A 17,148-nucleotide genomic window follows, 5' to 3' on the forward strand; every position below is an offset into this window, starting at 1 on the left:
ACTCTTAATAAGTTGGGCTATGAATACTTAACTGGATGTTTCCAATCTAAAGATCACTCTCAAAATTTTACCGAAATTTTAGCCAAATATAATTAATGGTTGCTAAAGGTTAAGAGTGTAATCATAAATGTAATACCTTTTTGAATCTCGCTTTTCATTAACAAAAATTTCATAAAGACAAAATGGATAAATGTGCATGTGATGTTAAATCAATCAGTGGTACTTGTGTTAATATTGTTTGTCCTTTTATGGGGGTAGAAACTTGGACGGGGATCAAAAGTGGAACCAATTGAGAAAAAAAGAGAAATGATTCTAGTTCTAGTTCTAGACTGGGGGATATTATTAACAACAATTGGAGTCCTAACCCCATTTCTAGTCCTAACATCAATCCTAACTCTAGTCGTACTCTCAATTTTAGTTCTGGTCCTAACGCCAATCTTAGTTCCAGTCCTAAACTCAATCTTAGTCCTAGTCCCATAACAATAACACAAACAACATAATTAATAGAGGAAGTCGAGTTTGTAATAAATGTAAGGTTTTTAAACATGTAAAAAGTTTTGATGTAAGAAAATCCATACGCAAGGAAGGTAATTAAACTCAAGTTAAATGTGAAAATTGTACTTCTATTTTTGGTTCTTTTGGGTTTTAAAGTCATATGAAACGATTTCATCGAGATGTAGATTTCCGTAGGGGTGCTTATTCTATTAATGAGCTGAAAGATATAAATCCAGTTGGTGAATGGGTGGTGAAGCATGGACAAAGTCCAGTTAATATTAATTTTGGGACTTGTTCACCTTTGGTGGATACAACCTGCGGGTCTAATTTTTGTAAATATCAAATTAAGATAATTAAATTAATAGATGTAGATATTGATGTTTATAAAATGGTAGAAAATTACAGTTTTCACATATATCACATAAATCACATAAATCACACAAATCACACAAATGTGAGTATTAAACTATGCTGACATTGTTGGATATGTAGTTGTTTCGATATATGTGATTTTTGCACTGAAGTCATAGAATTTCTATTGGAAGGTTCATTCGAAAGAAAAACGAAATTCATTACTGACGTTGTATTTGAAAAAAATTTAATTTTTTAAAAAAATGGAAACAATATGTAAAAATTAATAATCAATAGTAGGGATACCAATATTATCGTAAAAAGATTTCCCAATAACAATCATTCTCGTGTCATTTATGAAAACTGTAATTTTCTTATGCACCTAGATTGTGGCTGCTATCCTTTTTGAGCTGTGCTATGAACATTTTCAGAAATATTCTTGTTGTATATATAGTTGTAGATATAGTAGGGGATAAACCAGGGGTACAAGTTAAACACACGACTTTGTGCAATTTCACTACATGCGGAAATTGTACAGGGAAATGGGAAAAGTTGGGTTGATGGCTAGTATCCCTCTTTTATCCCCTTTTGGAATTAAGAAGAACTGAGGAAAAAATGGAACCACGAATTACTTGTCTGTGTATGTGAACAGATTAACATCAACTTCAATATACAAATACAGTAATGACTTTGACGGGCCGAGGAATTTTGCGAAATTTATGTAAGATCAGCGGTAACTAGTGTTGACAAAATGGACAATTCGACAATTCACAGCAATTTTCTTACATAATTTTGCGTTGAATGCGTTAATTTTTTCGCTGTTCCGACAGTGCCAGACCAAAACATCCACTAATCAGAGCAAATCCTCGTGTGACCTAAAAAATACTGCAATATCTGTGCGTCTGCACCCAAATTTGATTAGCTCCAAACCAATGTGGCCACAGATAACCGTGCACATGGAATTTTTGAGCAATTTAACTGCGGTCAACGCTGCCACTGGTTATAAGATCATTCTCTGATACATTTTTAAGTTACTTGAAATTTGAATTAAACAGGCAATTCTAAATTGTGGTTCTGAACTGCTCTACAGTTTGGTAAGCCCATTCAATCTTATTTTTTGGAGTCAACAGAATCAATTTTATCAACTGGAAAATGTCATGTCTTGTTTTGTGATCAGGTTTAAGTTCAACTTACAATTACACTTTCTTAGACTCTCCTCTAATGGGATTTTCAGAAGACCCTCTAGACCAGACTGCTGCGCGACCCTTGTCTATACTTCCGTGCGAACTGCGATCAGACATTTTGAAACTCTTGCCTCTGATAAGACTTTAGTGCAACTTATGATCAGCCCAAGTGACTGAGTGCGAGAACTGAAAAACCATATATGTAACCAAAACGAATTTGATTGTCGAAATCTTGGTAAAGTAATAGTCACTAACTGTAGGAAATCGAAGATTAAGCCCCCATTTAGTTATGTTCACAGAGTGACATACACCAAGTATTGGCACCACCAGAGCAGATAATTAGGCAGAGCTCATTCTTGGTAAACTACAAGAATACAAGACCGGAAAAATTTACCAGATCTTACTAGTTTGACGGTTCTTTTCATATATTTTGTTATTTAAAGTCATTTCTCTGCCAATATATGTATGTATATATATATATATATATATATATATATATATATATATATATATATATATATACATGAATGTATATAATAAACACACATATATATATATATATATATATATATATATATATATAAATATATTGGCAGAGAAATGACTTTAAATAACAAAATATATGAAAAGAACCGTCAAACTAGTAAGATCTGGTAACATTTTCCGGACTTGTATTCTTGTAGTTTACCAAGAATGAGCTCTGTCTAAGTATCTGCTCTGGTGGTGCCAATACTTGGTGTATGTCACTCTGAGAACAAAACTAAATGGGGGCTTAATCTGCGATGTCCTACTGCTAGTGACTATTACTTTACCAAGATTTCGACAATCAAATTCGTTTTGGTTACATATATGGTTTTTCAGTTCTCGCGCTCAGTCACTTGCGATCTGATCATAAGTTGCACTAAAGTCTGATCAGAGGCAAGAGTTTCAAAATGTCTGATCGCAGTTCGCACGGAAGTATAGACAAGGGTCGCGCAGCAGTCTGGTCTAGAGGGTCTTCTGAAAATCCCATAAGAGGAGAGTCTAAGAAAATGTAATTGTAAGTTGAACTTAAACCTGATCACAAAACAAGACATGACCTTTTCCAGTTGATAAATTTGATGCTGTTGACTCCAAAAAATAAGATTGAATGAGCTTACCAAATTGTAGAGCAGTTCAGAACCATAATTTAGAATTGCCTGTTTAATTCAATTTTCAAGTAACTTAAAAATGTACCAGAGAATGATCTTATACCCAGTGGCAGCATTGACCGCAGTTAAATTGCTCAAAAATTCCCTGTGCACGATTATCTGTGGCCACATTCGTCTGGAGTTTTCTGAGCAAATTTGGGTACAGACGCACAGATATTGCAGTGTTTTTTTTAGGTCACACGAGGATTTGCTCTGATTAGTAGCTATTTTGGTCTAGCACGGTCGGAGCAGCAAAAAATCAACAAATTTAACGCAAAATTATGTAAGAAAATTGCGGTGAATTGTCGAATTGTCCATTTTGTCATCACTAGTTACCGCTGATCTTACATAAATTTGGCAATTTCCTCGGCCCGTCAATTTTATTACTGTATTTGTATATTAAAGTTGATGTTAATCTGTTCACATACACAGACAAATATTTCGTGGTTCCATTTTTTCTCAGTTCTTCTTATTTCCAAAAGGGGATAAAAGAGGGATACTAGCCATCAACCCAACTTTTCCCTTTTCCCTATACAATTTGCGCGTGTAGTGAAATGGCACAAAGTCGGGTGTCTAACTGCTACCCCTGTTTTATCCCCTACTACATCCACAACTGTATATACACATTAAGTGCACAATTTTGCGTAAAAAAATGCACATAGCCAAAATGATTTATGTGTTTCATACGCAAATATCCAAAGATTCTCAATGTTAGTAAGCCTAATTTCATATCTAATATGCCAAACTATACTGAAATAAATCAGGTTAAACTTCTCGCTTTTTTTTCAATAGTTTTTTTTAATAGAATCGGATGGGCTGAGAATTACTCAAAATTGCATTGCTTAGAAATGGATAATAGGAAACAAGTTTCGTTAAAAATTTTAACTTCACTCATGGAGACAATTGATCTTTGATGTTTAACTGAGTGATTCTATGTACCTGGGTACTTTTTTCTTGAGCCCAGTCTTGAGAGGTCTTCTTCAGAAGGTTGACTCACCTTTACCACGCTATGGCAGTATTGCTTGAACGATCTTAATGGGGTAACTGGGGGGGGGGGGAGGGTGCAACTACAGACTGCTTTAACGTTTTTCTATTTTACCTATTAAGCTGATTGCACTCTTAATAAAGTCATTTCTCTGCCTATATATATATATATATATATATATATATAGGCAGAGAAATGGATATAGTAGGGGATATATATATATATATATATATATATATATATACATATATATATATATATATATATATATATATATATATATATATATACACTTTATATTCCTGTTTTGGCCACATCGTGCCCGTGTTTTGCGTTTTTCTGTGTTCCTGTTTTTAAATATTGTATATGTTTTAGAAAAACTATCTTGAAGACGGAAATCATCTTGGCGGAAACCATCTTCAACCAACTTCTTCGCCAAGGAAGCAATGAAGAAAACAGAAAACCAAGAAAACAGAAAGCCAAGAAAACAGAAAGCCAAGAAAACAGAAAAGCAAGAAAACAGAAATGAAAAAACCAGGAAAAGTTTTAAAAAAAGATCGAAAGACCCTTTCCCGGTGCCTTAGATTAATATTTTTCTGATGTTTTTACTCTTCGGCTTACCTTTGTCGATGCCAAAATATGTGTACATTCATATCTTGCAACGTTTTATTTTTTTTTTGCAAGTATAGGTCATAAGAATAGGCGCTGGAGGCGGAAAACCAATTTTGAAATAAAAAAGGCTATCTTGTAAGATTCTTGAAAGAAAAAGTGTATCTTGTAAGATTCTTGAAAGAAAAAGTGTATCTTGTAAGATTCTTGAAAGAAAAAGTGTATCTTGTAAGATTCTTGTAAGAAAAAAGTTTATCTTGTAAGATATTGCAAAATTTTGGAAGAAATTCTTGCAAGACGATGCATCGTCTTGCAAGATTCTGCCAGAATCTTGCAAGATCTTGCAAGATAAACTTTTTTCCGACTAGGGTTAACAGACCTCTCTCCTTCACTGCACTCTCTACATTGAGGACTGAATTGAAACTATGGGGTCACAAAAGTACAATTTAATTAACAAATCAGCAAGACTTGGTTTTGAAAGTTCTGAATTATGCTTAAATCAAAATTTCACCAGCAGTTCATTGATCGGCTCGTTCTTTGTACATGTCAACGAATCTCCATAAAATACCTGGAACATAGCCAACATATTTATCCCTAATTCTGGACACCTTAAAACCACTTCTGGAATACAGCTTCATTGCTGCCTGTAGCTCAACCGATGTCACGAGCTCGATCCGAGTTTCACCTAAACTCCATGCAAACTCCTCGGCTCTTTGAACGAGTTTCTGGGCTAGTCCCGTACCCCGGAGGCTTCTGGCAACCCGCATTCGGCACAATTCAATTGGATTCTGAGCGGATTTCTTTCTTACGCCCACACAGCCCAAAATATTATTTTTGTCATCGGCGCAAATGAACAGTTCGTTGTAATCTGTTAGACAAGGTAGGACACTAACTTAATTACATAACGGACGAATTTTCTTAATTTCTCTGAGGTGGAATATTGTAAGCTATAATCCCGGGCCGAGGTGTCAACTTATATAAACTTTTTTACTGCCTTACAATGCTATGTATTAATGGTAATGAATAACCACAACATCTATTACCAAATGCTAATCATTATAAACGCAAAAATGGCAAAAAACATTTTTTATTCACGCAAAGTCAAGAAAGGAAGGAGTAGGAACCAGATCCATAGCGGCTAATGTATTAACATTTGTTGCACCATTTTTGAAACAAGGAGGCTTGGTAATGTGCGTTGCCATATAATGTTCCGACCCCGCTAATTAACATTTTTTTTATTTAATCGTCTACCAAATTAGTAGGAGAACGAAAACTTACAAATATACAACTGATGTTTTAAAGAAAAAAGAGGCTCGTTAATGCGCGTTCGCACATGATGTTCCGACCCGTGCTCATCTGCATTTTTGACTTAACTGTCTTTTGACTTACATTTTTACAGAGATAATCGAAAATAGATGTTTGAGTTTAAGAAAATTGTTATATAACCAAACTAATATTTGAATTACATAATTTCATGTCTAATTACTACGAGGTCTACGTTGAAAAGACTACAAAAAAAACAACAAAAAAGCAAAACCAAAAATTTCAGGGCTAAAACTCAATATCTTAAATCAAAGCACCTAGTAATAACGTCAATTTAAAATCAGACAAAACCCTACCTACACAAACTCAATTTCTTTTCTCACTACACATCACATGAATTTTTTCCTTAATGAAACTAGGTAACAAGTTGACAAAATGAAGAAATAATGAGGCGAAATTCAAAAATCAATCAACACTTTTCAAACCAAATAATTTAAAAGTCTAAAAAATAATTAGCTTTTAACGAAATAATGCTTGATATATTTAAGAAAAAATTAACAATGAAAACAATAGGACCTGTCTCTGTCTAGATTAAGCCAAAGCCATAAGAACGGAATAAAGATGCAAAAAACTCGAAAATATACGAACAATAAATTGCAAACATTGCGAAAAGACAAATTAGTGAAGCCATCAAAATCATTCGCTTTTATATGAATATTATTTACATTTGTCATTTTATATATATATATATATATATATATATATATAATATATATATATATATATATATATATATATATATATATATATTAACTCAGCTAAAATTAGACTGAATGAATAAATAAGTTGACTTGGTCTACAATTGAAAACCATTGGGATCTGTTATTACGCGATTGTGCTAAAGGACACAAATATATACCACTCCCATAACTTTTTATGAAGACGCATATTGTTAAACAAACAAATTATCAGTTACATCATAATATTATGAAAAGGGTTAGTTTTTTAAAAAAACATGAAATTGCATGGGATATCTCAATGACAAAAATAAGTTACAATTTGACAAAACGACAACAAAAACTGAATAAGTTGAAAAATCCAAAAAAATTTAAAGACATATGATATCAATAACTTTGAGACTATTCGCATTAAACTGACTGCTTCGGATACAATCAATCATTCAATCAATCCTCAATAACAAGCTTACGGGACAGGTTAGCATTTTACGGCTACCTAAAAAATAAAAAAAGCAAAAGCAGCAGAATAAAAAAAATTGAGCTTGAAGAGTGTCGAAGTCATTGAAAAAAGAACTTCGTAGTAAAAACTTTTCCATTTTAGAATAATTTTTAACAGAAATGGGATTTTTCTATTTAGCTACTTGACTCCAATAGAACGCAATAAATCATCAAACATGAACAAATACATCAAAACCACGAAATTTTGAAAAAACAGGTAGCATCAATGCCAATAATTTTCAAAGCTTTCAACAGAAGCTAATGAACACGCTAAGTTAAGCCTCAATGAGACAACAATTATGTTTCCTTTTCATACATTTTTCATCAATGAGACATTACAATAAACCATTGCCTATGAAAAAACCACAAATACAGACAAACTCTAAAAACTAAGTAGAAAAGCTTGAAAAAAAGTGTTGAAGTCATTTAAAACAGTAGTTCTCTCTAAAAACTTTAGGGATGATACATGGAACGTCATGCCTAAAAAAACAACTATCATTATAATGATAATGTTCCAAAAAGAACCGAAACAACGAAAAAGTATCCAAAAAATAAAAAAAAACTATGAAAATTAGTGCTTCGAAGTTACAACACCAATAGTTAGAAGATAAAACCGCTAACAAGTATAATTCTGATTGACGTAAAATACCAGATCCACCCCTTACTGAGTTTGACTTATAGTTCACCAAAAATAAATTTAAGGTCGGTAAATTTTCAACAAAGAATTCTAAAAAATTATTCTTAAAGTCTTAACCGCCATTAAATTCAATAGCTTTCGACAGAAGTCAATAAAGACGCTCAATTGGAGCCTAAAACTCAATTTAGGGATAAAGATATTTTTCATGCATAGGTAATAAATAAAATATTACAATAAGTCTTATGACTATGGAAACAACAACAAATACAGTCAAAAGTTAAAAACTCGAAGTTAAGAAAAGTGCGAGAAGAAATTGTCGAAGCCATTTCAATCATAAGCTATTCTCTGAAATCATTATCCATGATACACTGAAAAATTTCTTGAAAACAATGGCAGTCATCAATATTAGTATAAAGAGACAACTTTTCAAGAGAAACCATTAACCAGAAAATATCCAAAAAATTTTTGGAATTTTTAAAAATCATGTGGCATTGAAGGCATATAACATATAGTTGGAAGAAATCGCTAACCAGAATAATTTTGGCATCACTAGAAAGTAGGGGGATCCTGTCATTACTGAGATTGACATAAATTTCATGAAAATAAGTTTATTATCGGTTAATGTTAAAAAAAATCTCGAAAAACCATTTTTAAAGTCTTAACAGCCATTAGCTGACCACTGAAAGCTCTAGATAGGTTCATTTAATGCTCATTAAAATACCTTTTGCACTGTTAGTCAGCGACACTACGCCATATGACTCCAAAAATTTAGTAAAACTTCCAAAAGACATCAAATTTTTAAATTTGCATTTAAAATTACGAAAACTCAGAGTCCAAGCCCAAAAAAACACGAGCGATTCTTGGAAACTTTTTTGTTCATTGGGCCTCATTTGACAGTAATTCAGATTTTTCATTAACGGGACCTAGATATGAAAAATGACTAGTCCCTTGATGATCCAAGAACACAAAAAAAGTTTTCTAAAAAAAAGCTCTCAAATAGAATACGAATTTTTTAAATAGTAAACTTCCCTATGAGACCAGAACTATTCTTTTTATTGCCTTTCTTCTGTTAGGAATTCAAGAATGTTTCGTTTTGGTTTCGTTTTGTTTCGTAATTTGGAATTAATATTTAACAAACAAATATTATTTGAAGACAAATTTCTCTAAAAATGAAAAAAATCTAGCCAAACATCTCGTTTTCACACAAAACTTCAATCATCAATTGCTCCTCGAAAAAAAAACGACATTAACAAATCTTAGTTGCGAACTCTGCTCTGGACGCATTTTTTAATGATACCGCTCACTTTTCTCTACGATGAATATATCAAAATTGTCAGAACAAAAAAAAACCCATTTGAGTATTTATTTCCTCCCCCCCACAAGTAGGGTCGGAACACTGAGTAAAGAAAATATTTAAACGCAAAAAAATTAATGAAATAAATAATGCCGCATTAAGGAACCAATGATGCCGACCATTGATATCACAAAAAGGCAAGACAAAGATCAAAACAAAACAATTAAATCATTAATTAGGTTCAATTTCAATGTTTCCTTAAAAAATACCAAATAGTAAAATCAAAGTGGCGTCAACCAAAAAATTATATTGAACAAATAAACTTGTACTCTGTTTCAAGACAGATGGGACCGCTATTTATCGAAACTCGACATCAAGTCAACTGAATCAATAATGAAAAAAAGGAAGTCAAATTAACAATCAGCAGTCAACTAAAAATACTATATAGAATCTTATATTACTCCATAGAATGCCAAAATGAATGTCATTAGAAAAACAATAGATTAAAAATGCCAACTTGGAGAGTCAAAAAGATTTTTATGCATAGAAAGACTAGGAGACATGATAAACGACAAAATTCATTTAAAAGAACAAACATTCACTCAGATAAAAACTCAAAATCTTATACTTTTTGAAAAATAACAAATTCAAAATACCATCGCAATAAAACCAGACAGAAGTCTAAATAACATCACATAAAATTTTAAGGTTTTTACCAAATTAAAGTTTAAAGAGCATCAGTAAAAACATAATTTTTTTTGTCTATAAAATAAATCGGTCCTTAATCTAAAAAGTGAATTGTAGTCATAAATGAGACTACCTAAGAAGCTCCGACAAAAAAGAACAAAAGGGTTGAAAAGAGGTTTATGGTCTTAAAAACAATTAAATTGATTTGAACCGTAAGTTATCATATTGAAACACTACGTTGGTTTAACATATTTCTGTTTAAAAATCAATGAGCGCTTATTTTAACGGGACAATACAAAAAAGACAAAAATTACAACATAAAGTACCAACATCTTTGACCAGTATCAAGTTGTAGAAAAAATATGAAAACACTGTGTCATAGTAATGAAACCAAGAGTGGCAACATTAAAATGAAAAATGAATGCTTCGTCAAAAAACTGAATCGGACATGCCATTAATGATACTACGTTACATGTTGTCAAAAAAAGAACAAATGGAGCGGAGTCCAGAACCTAAACTAGTTTTTCAGAGCAATTCATTTCGATATCATTAAAAACTAGCTGTCAACTAAAATGTTTAAATAAATTCTGCTATTTCTCCAGAGGAAGATTTCTCTATCCAGAATAAATTTTACGGCAAAAGACTACAATTACAAGCAAAATCAAACAATCAAATATAATTATGTAAGAAAATTTATTTGGAAAGCGTTAAAACCATACGCTATATACTAAAACGTTAAAATTGTTCAAAAGCGGCTTCTTCCAAAGCCAATGAGACGTGTTATAAGTTTGATAGTTTGAAAAGGCAAGACAAAATAATTTTAAATTTCCAAAAACCAGAAGCAAAAATTTGTGAGAACACCTTGCATCAAAGCCATGAAAGCATTTAAAAACGATAAGTATTGGAACGTTCAAAACATTAGCTTTAAAAAGCAACCTCATTTTGACTCAGCTGCAAACCAACAGAAATTAAGAAATAAGAAGCAAAGTTTAAAAATTCACTAACACTATCTCCGAAGAAAATTATTCAAATTCATGGGAGCCACTAGGTATCAAATAAAAGCAGTAAATAAGTTCAATTATATCATTGAAGCAAGCCAGCTGTGTCTTCTATTGCCGATACTAAGCCACGAGATTGTAAAAAAATACAGCAATTTCGGGCAGATTTTAAGAAACCAGTTCAAATTTCCGACAAAATTTTAATGAAGCCACCAAATTAGTGAGTTTTGTTTCTGAAATTACAAAACATGATTGTTGGACATCAATTTCAAGTACATAGGAGTTGTCCAATTCCGTCCTTGGATAGAAAACTTTTTTTTGCCTGTGATTAATAAATAAAGCTTTAAATGTGCTAAAAATAATTTTTTAAAAGGACATAGTCTAAAAAAAATTAGAAAATTTATATATTCTCACAATTACGTGGAGATTAAAACTAGCCCTAATTTTGCTGAAAGGCGTTTTATCGAAAATTATTTTTTGAATTGTTACCGAAATAGATAATATGGCATAAAATTGAAACCAACAAAATTAAATGATGGCCAAATTTCTATTCCACAAAACTCATATAGGAAGCGCAACAAACTACCATCCTTTTGAGCTTACCCAACGTTTTGTTGCACTTTTGCAGCAATTTTGGGTCACTGCACCCGATTTGAACAAAATGGGCCAAAGGAGCAGATTCGATTCCAATTTCTATGAAAAAAGACTGAACTTTTAAAATCTTAACAAAATTTGAGCTAAAATTGTCTGATCAAACAATGTTCATTGGCAAAACCAACAACGCTTTTATTAAAAAATTTAACATTTTTTAGCAAAGATAACAAAAAGTTAAGCAAAACTTCGGAAAACTTGAACAAATGCATGGTTATCATTGAAATGTTAGCAACATTGTAACTCTCAAGCTTTCTACTGATACCACTCATAACTCTCTAAATTGAATATATGGATCCGCCAAATTTAACTGAACAAAAAACCTGTTCAGCATATAGTTCCTCCCCCATTAAGATGGATGGGGACAAAAATGCTCCCGCTATTTCACTCAAAATGCAAAAAAAAGGCATTTTATTGGGGCTTTTTAGATTAAACTTGAAGGTTTCTCGGAAGAAGCAGTTCAAATATGTTGACACTGTACGGGAACTAAACACAAGTTGATGTCCCAATTTAAAATGGAAACACCGTAACCATAAGACTTTATTTAACATCAAATTGTAAGTAAATAAGTCAAGATGGAGGGAGAAGTAACGGTTCACTTATACAAAATGTTTCGGAAGTTGAATATACTTCCAATTACAGTTAGCTAATCCAAATACGCTCAATTTCCCCCCTGACCAGATCATCAAACCTTCTGTGGCTTTCTAGACGCTGTAATTACGAGTACAGAATTCGGCAGTGTGAGCTCGTTTAGGCACAGGTTAGTTTCATTTGGGAACTCAGCCTGTGAAAATTTTGATCAAAAGTTTATAAAAATGATTACTAATCCTTCAAGATGAGTCATCCATGAGTTGCAGGAGTATGAACTATACCATAAATATATATTTTGACCACTGCTGATCATGTTTTGGTAACCAAATTATGTGAACTTGAGAACATTTTCGTATAATTAAGTACAGCTGATTAATTAATTATTCATATGTTTTTCGAAATAAGAGATCTCGTCACGACATTATGGGCAAAAGTGGAATAAAGCATCAGTACTATAAAAAGCAGTTGAGAAAAATTTGACCAAAGCGTTTTCGGTCGGACTAATTTTCTTTTTTTAAAAACTTGTTTGGAGAAAATGAAAGAGAAATGTGAAAGTGTCCCATTGTCAAAGTATGATTCATAGTCTTTCCAGAAAACTTCAGGATGATCTCTGCAGAACATTCTTAATCCTTTAACAATATTAAAAGTATATAAATAGAGATTCAAACCCAAATATCCCAATATAATCCCAACAATCTCATCAAAGTTAAGAAGGTAAATCAATGCGAGTGAAATTATTGCGCAATAAATATAAAATAATGGATTTATATGCCACATTTTGAAGCTGGAAAGTGGCCATGATTTTATGTAAGTCTGAAGTGTCCAATATTTGGCCTTTTCTTTTACAACTTCGTTGCACTCTTTGTAAGTCAAAATTTGCATGCTTAGATGTGCGTAGGACACAGTAGTCACGCATTAGTCGAAGTGAAAATTTGTTCACATGAAAAAGTCAAACTTTAAAATCTGATTTGTTTTCCGCTCATTAAATTACATATGTGGCCAATTATCATGCAAGCATTGGAAATAGATTTAAAAGTGCAGATCTTTTGTACATTTAGTTGGTTTGTGGGATTGGGGTGGATAAAAAATGGAGAAACAGAAAACTTTCAGGTTCGCTGCTGGAGAGTTTAAAACTTGGAGTTCCGAATAGATATCATGAGTATTGATAACTTTAACAAAAGTGATAAAAACTCTCCAATTTTTTGTCTTCTTTGGTAGCGGGGTTAAAATTTTTGGCTGATTTTAAAACTGATGGGCATTATATGCCAACAACTTTGAAATTATTACTCACATAAACCAATTAATCCCTATAACTGACTGATATTAAAACTATTAAAAATAAAAATTATTCATGCAAACATTTTTCTGAACGAACTTGTTATTCTTTTCTATGCGAGAAAAGCTTTCGACAGAACGAAACAACAAATCAGCAATAGGCAATCAAAACTTATAACAATTTTATATTGCCACAAACTTTTGCAGAAAAAGAGTTACTGGTTGCACATCATCTCTGCCTATTTGTATCAAGCGTTATCTTCGCCTGATACAAATAATTTTCCAAATAGTCATTATTTATCGCAACGAAGTTTTGCTGGCATACTCTGCAAGCATATAGTCACCTTAGTAATATGAAAACTAGAAAAAAATTTCTATCATTACCTGAAAAGTTTTGTAGGGTAATAGAGAAAATATTTTTCTTTTGCTTTTTCAACAACTGTTTAATTTCAGAATTGGAGCCAACAAAAACCTCTATTGTTTGTTGTATTCGGTATCAGGGAACAGACCAATCATTAAGGACGCTCTTTCAACTGCAATATGTAATGTTGAATATACGTTGAATGCAAGACCGTTGTATTAAGTCAGTTCAGACTTTAAAAATTTAGAAAAATTCTCTCCCAATAGTTTCTTACTTGGCAACACTAATGTTTGCTTACCATATCTACAATGCTCAATTGAAGTATAGTTCAGGAAGAGTATTTGTCAACTTCCACTTTTCGGTTAAAACGTCTATTTACAGCAAACAAATTAATAAAGGGGGTGAATTCGTTTGCTTGTTTGAACATAGTGACAAGAAAGGGCATTTAAAATTAAGTCAAGATAGGGAAATCTTCGAAAAGTCTGACGTTGAGATTTGATCAGCGAAAGATCAAACAAACAATGGAGAATACAGGGCAGCAGTAAAACTGGCACCCAACGTGAAAGATGTTTTCGCGTTGAAAAAAGATGGCTGACAATGAGAAGGCCATCGTTTAATAAAATTTCTCAATAAAAACAAATCCAACACGAAATTAATTTAACATATATTAGATAGTTAAAAAGAAAACGAATTTAGATGTCTTTCTCTATTGATTTGATTGGTGTATACAAAAAGCCCGCATTGTGTGATTTGTCGTAAATTCAGTACAATTTGGAGACATTACAGCAGTTTTTGAGTTAATTGAACATTAAAAAATAAAAATATCAAATGAATAAATCTCGTCTTGTGTGATCTGTCATAAATCCAGTCCAAATTGGTATTGAAAAAAGTATGAAAGCAAATAGTCATAAACAGAATGTTTCGCAATTTTAGGTCTTTTTGGTACGTTTGACATTCAGAGTTTTGAGTACAAAAGCCTAATAGAACTTAAGTTTCGATTTAATTTTTTAAACATAATCAGGTGTTAGACATTAATAGCTGATTTCGATTTATTTCCATACTGAACAGAAATATATTAAACAAAGAAGTTCCGTATTGTGTGTTCTGCCAGTAACCCCGACCAAATTGGAATTTAAAAAAACTCTTACCAGCAAAAAGCCATAAAAAAAATTTTTAATGAAACTCTTTGTACTTTGGGTATTTCGAATTTTGGGTTCAAAGTGCTAAACGCAAACTAAGTACAAGTTCAAATGTTCTCACGTATTCAAGTCTCAGGCATTGATAGTTGAGTTAGATTTCTTTCAATACTGAGGTGATCTGGTTTTAATAAAGAATTCTCGTTTTGAGTGATCTGTCTGAAACACAGTCTAATTTGGTATTGAGAAACCACGATTAACAAGGAGCCACAAAGTGATTTAGCTATTAAAGGGTAAATTACATTATAGAGGATAATACAATTAACAAAAATTAATTGCAACATTCTAATATCCAGACAGGTTTGAAACCAGTGAAGCCAACTGAGCAGTGTAGAGCTTTTTTGCCTTAAATCGGAGAGCAGCCCTTACAACATCAATAGCAAGAATATTTGTTAATCATGTCTTTTATTGAATTTTGAATTGTTGCTGAAAAAACTAGAGTGCGGATTGCTTCTAGATCCGATTAGGTCACATGAGTTGGAAACTAAATTTTATGGTTCGTTTCATCAAATCTTTCAAACAATTTTGTTTTTGGAAAATTTGTAGATATGAATTTAATGCTCTTAGAAAATGAAACTGTTTTTCTCGAGGACTCCAGGAAATTCTAATGCGGATATAGATTAAAAATTTACGTTCCTTATTGAATTTATTGGAAATAAAACTTTGTTTTTTGTAAGCTATTTCGCATCTAAAGCGTAGAGGCATTGTGATGGTTTCCAAAAAAAACGTGACAAAGACAGAACTTGTCTATTATAGTTGATTCTTATCTTCAAAAAATAATTGAAAACTAATCAACTCGGTACTAATTTTTGTTGCCCAATTCAAATGAATATATTGAAAGAGTTTAAAATGCTCCATAAGTTGGTCTGTTCCTGCCATTTGGGTCTACGCTTGTACATGGGTTGATTATTCCGCCAGTTTTTTGCATCTAATTCAAGTCTACTATTTTTTGAGGTTCCTTTTTCACAAGACTTCTATACATTTTTTCAAATTTTGTTGAACTATTATGTCTGGTGTTTTGAAATCAATAGGTCGCCAATCTATCTTATTAAGCGGTGTCGGCATTTGAGTACACGAGTTACGATATTTTGTCACCCATTCTCGCATGGAAGAACAATGGTTAAATTGCGTACAACATTCACAATGAAAGTGCGAACAATCCTAGAAAAATTTTCTCACTGGTATCATAAAAATAAGTTTTGTTGTCGTAAACGTTCTAAAATTGTGAAGAGATTTTATCATCATCGAGGTCCGCGATTTCAAGCATTTTTTGCTTTTTTCTTTTTTATGCTTCGCTCTGAACTTGGTTTGCGGTCATTGAGTTTTTTAAATCAATTTCAAGATTAATGACAAAAATTTGTCCACAATTTCCGAATTATGGTCAAAGCGCGCAAAACAGTTGCAATTAATTAACGCTAATTTTTTTTTCATTTTGGTTCATCTGACAATTAATTAGTTACAATTTGGATCATTTTAGTGACGTCACACAAATTGAAGAATTAGAAACTAGACTTTTTATGAATAGCGTAAGTTTTTTATTCAAATAACTCAGTGTTTATGTTTTCTATAGATGAAAGTAGCCATTTGGTTATTCTCGAAAAAAAAATTGTATTTTTTTCTTTATAAAGAAAAAATTTTTTTGATTACGCTAGCGAAATCTAGAATGTTATTTTTCTTTTTAGATAAATTTGGTCCCAGGATTAATTTAATACAAATACCTATAAAGCTGTTTCATTTTCCTAACTAAAACTGGTCTTCTGATTAACTTAATAAACGCTCAGATCTGGTTTTTTTATAGATAAATCTAGCCTTTTAGTTAGCAGTCCATCAAAATTCCAAAGAAGTGCCGGTCGAAGACAAAGTAAAAAACAGGATTTGATGAAAAACAAAATTTTAAGTTTTACTGAAAGCTATAAGTTTAATTATCTTTCTTTTTTTCTGCTTCTGGTCATATTGTATTGTTTCTGTTCTCTTACTGATGAAATTATTTGTTTTACTTGTTTATCTTTCATTCAGATCTTCATATTTAACATATTTAACCCAATCTTTGACTATTTTGGTAGAAAAAGATCCCTCACATGTAAGCATCATGAACATCATGACTAATGTGCTTTTTTTCATATAAATGGTTGTTTCAGATGGCTTTTCTCAGATCCATTTAACAAAA

This window comes from Convolutriloba macropyga, chromosome 3 (assembly GCF_964194025.1).
Source record: "Convolutriloba macropyga chromosome 3, txConMacr16.3, whole genome shotgun sequence".
NCBI lineage: Eukaryota > Metazoa > Xenacoelomorpha > Acoela > Convolutidae > Convolutriloba > Convolutriloba macropyga.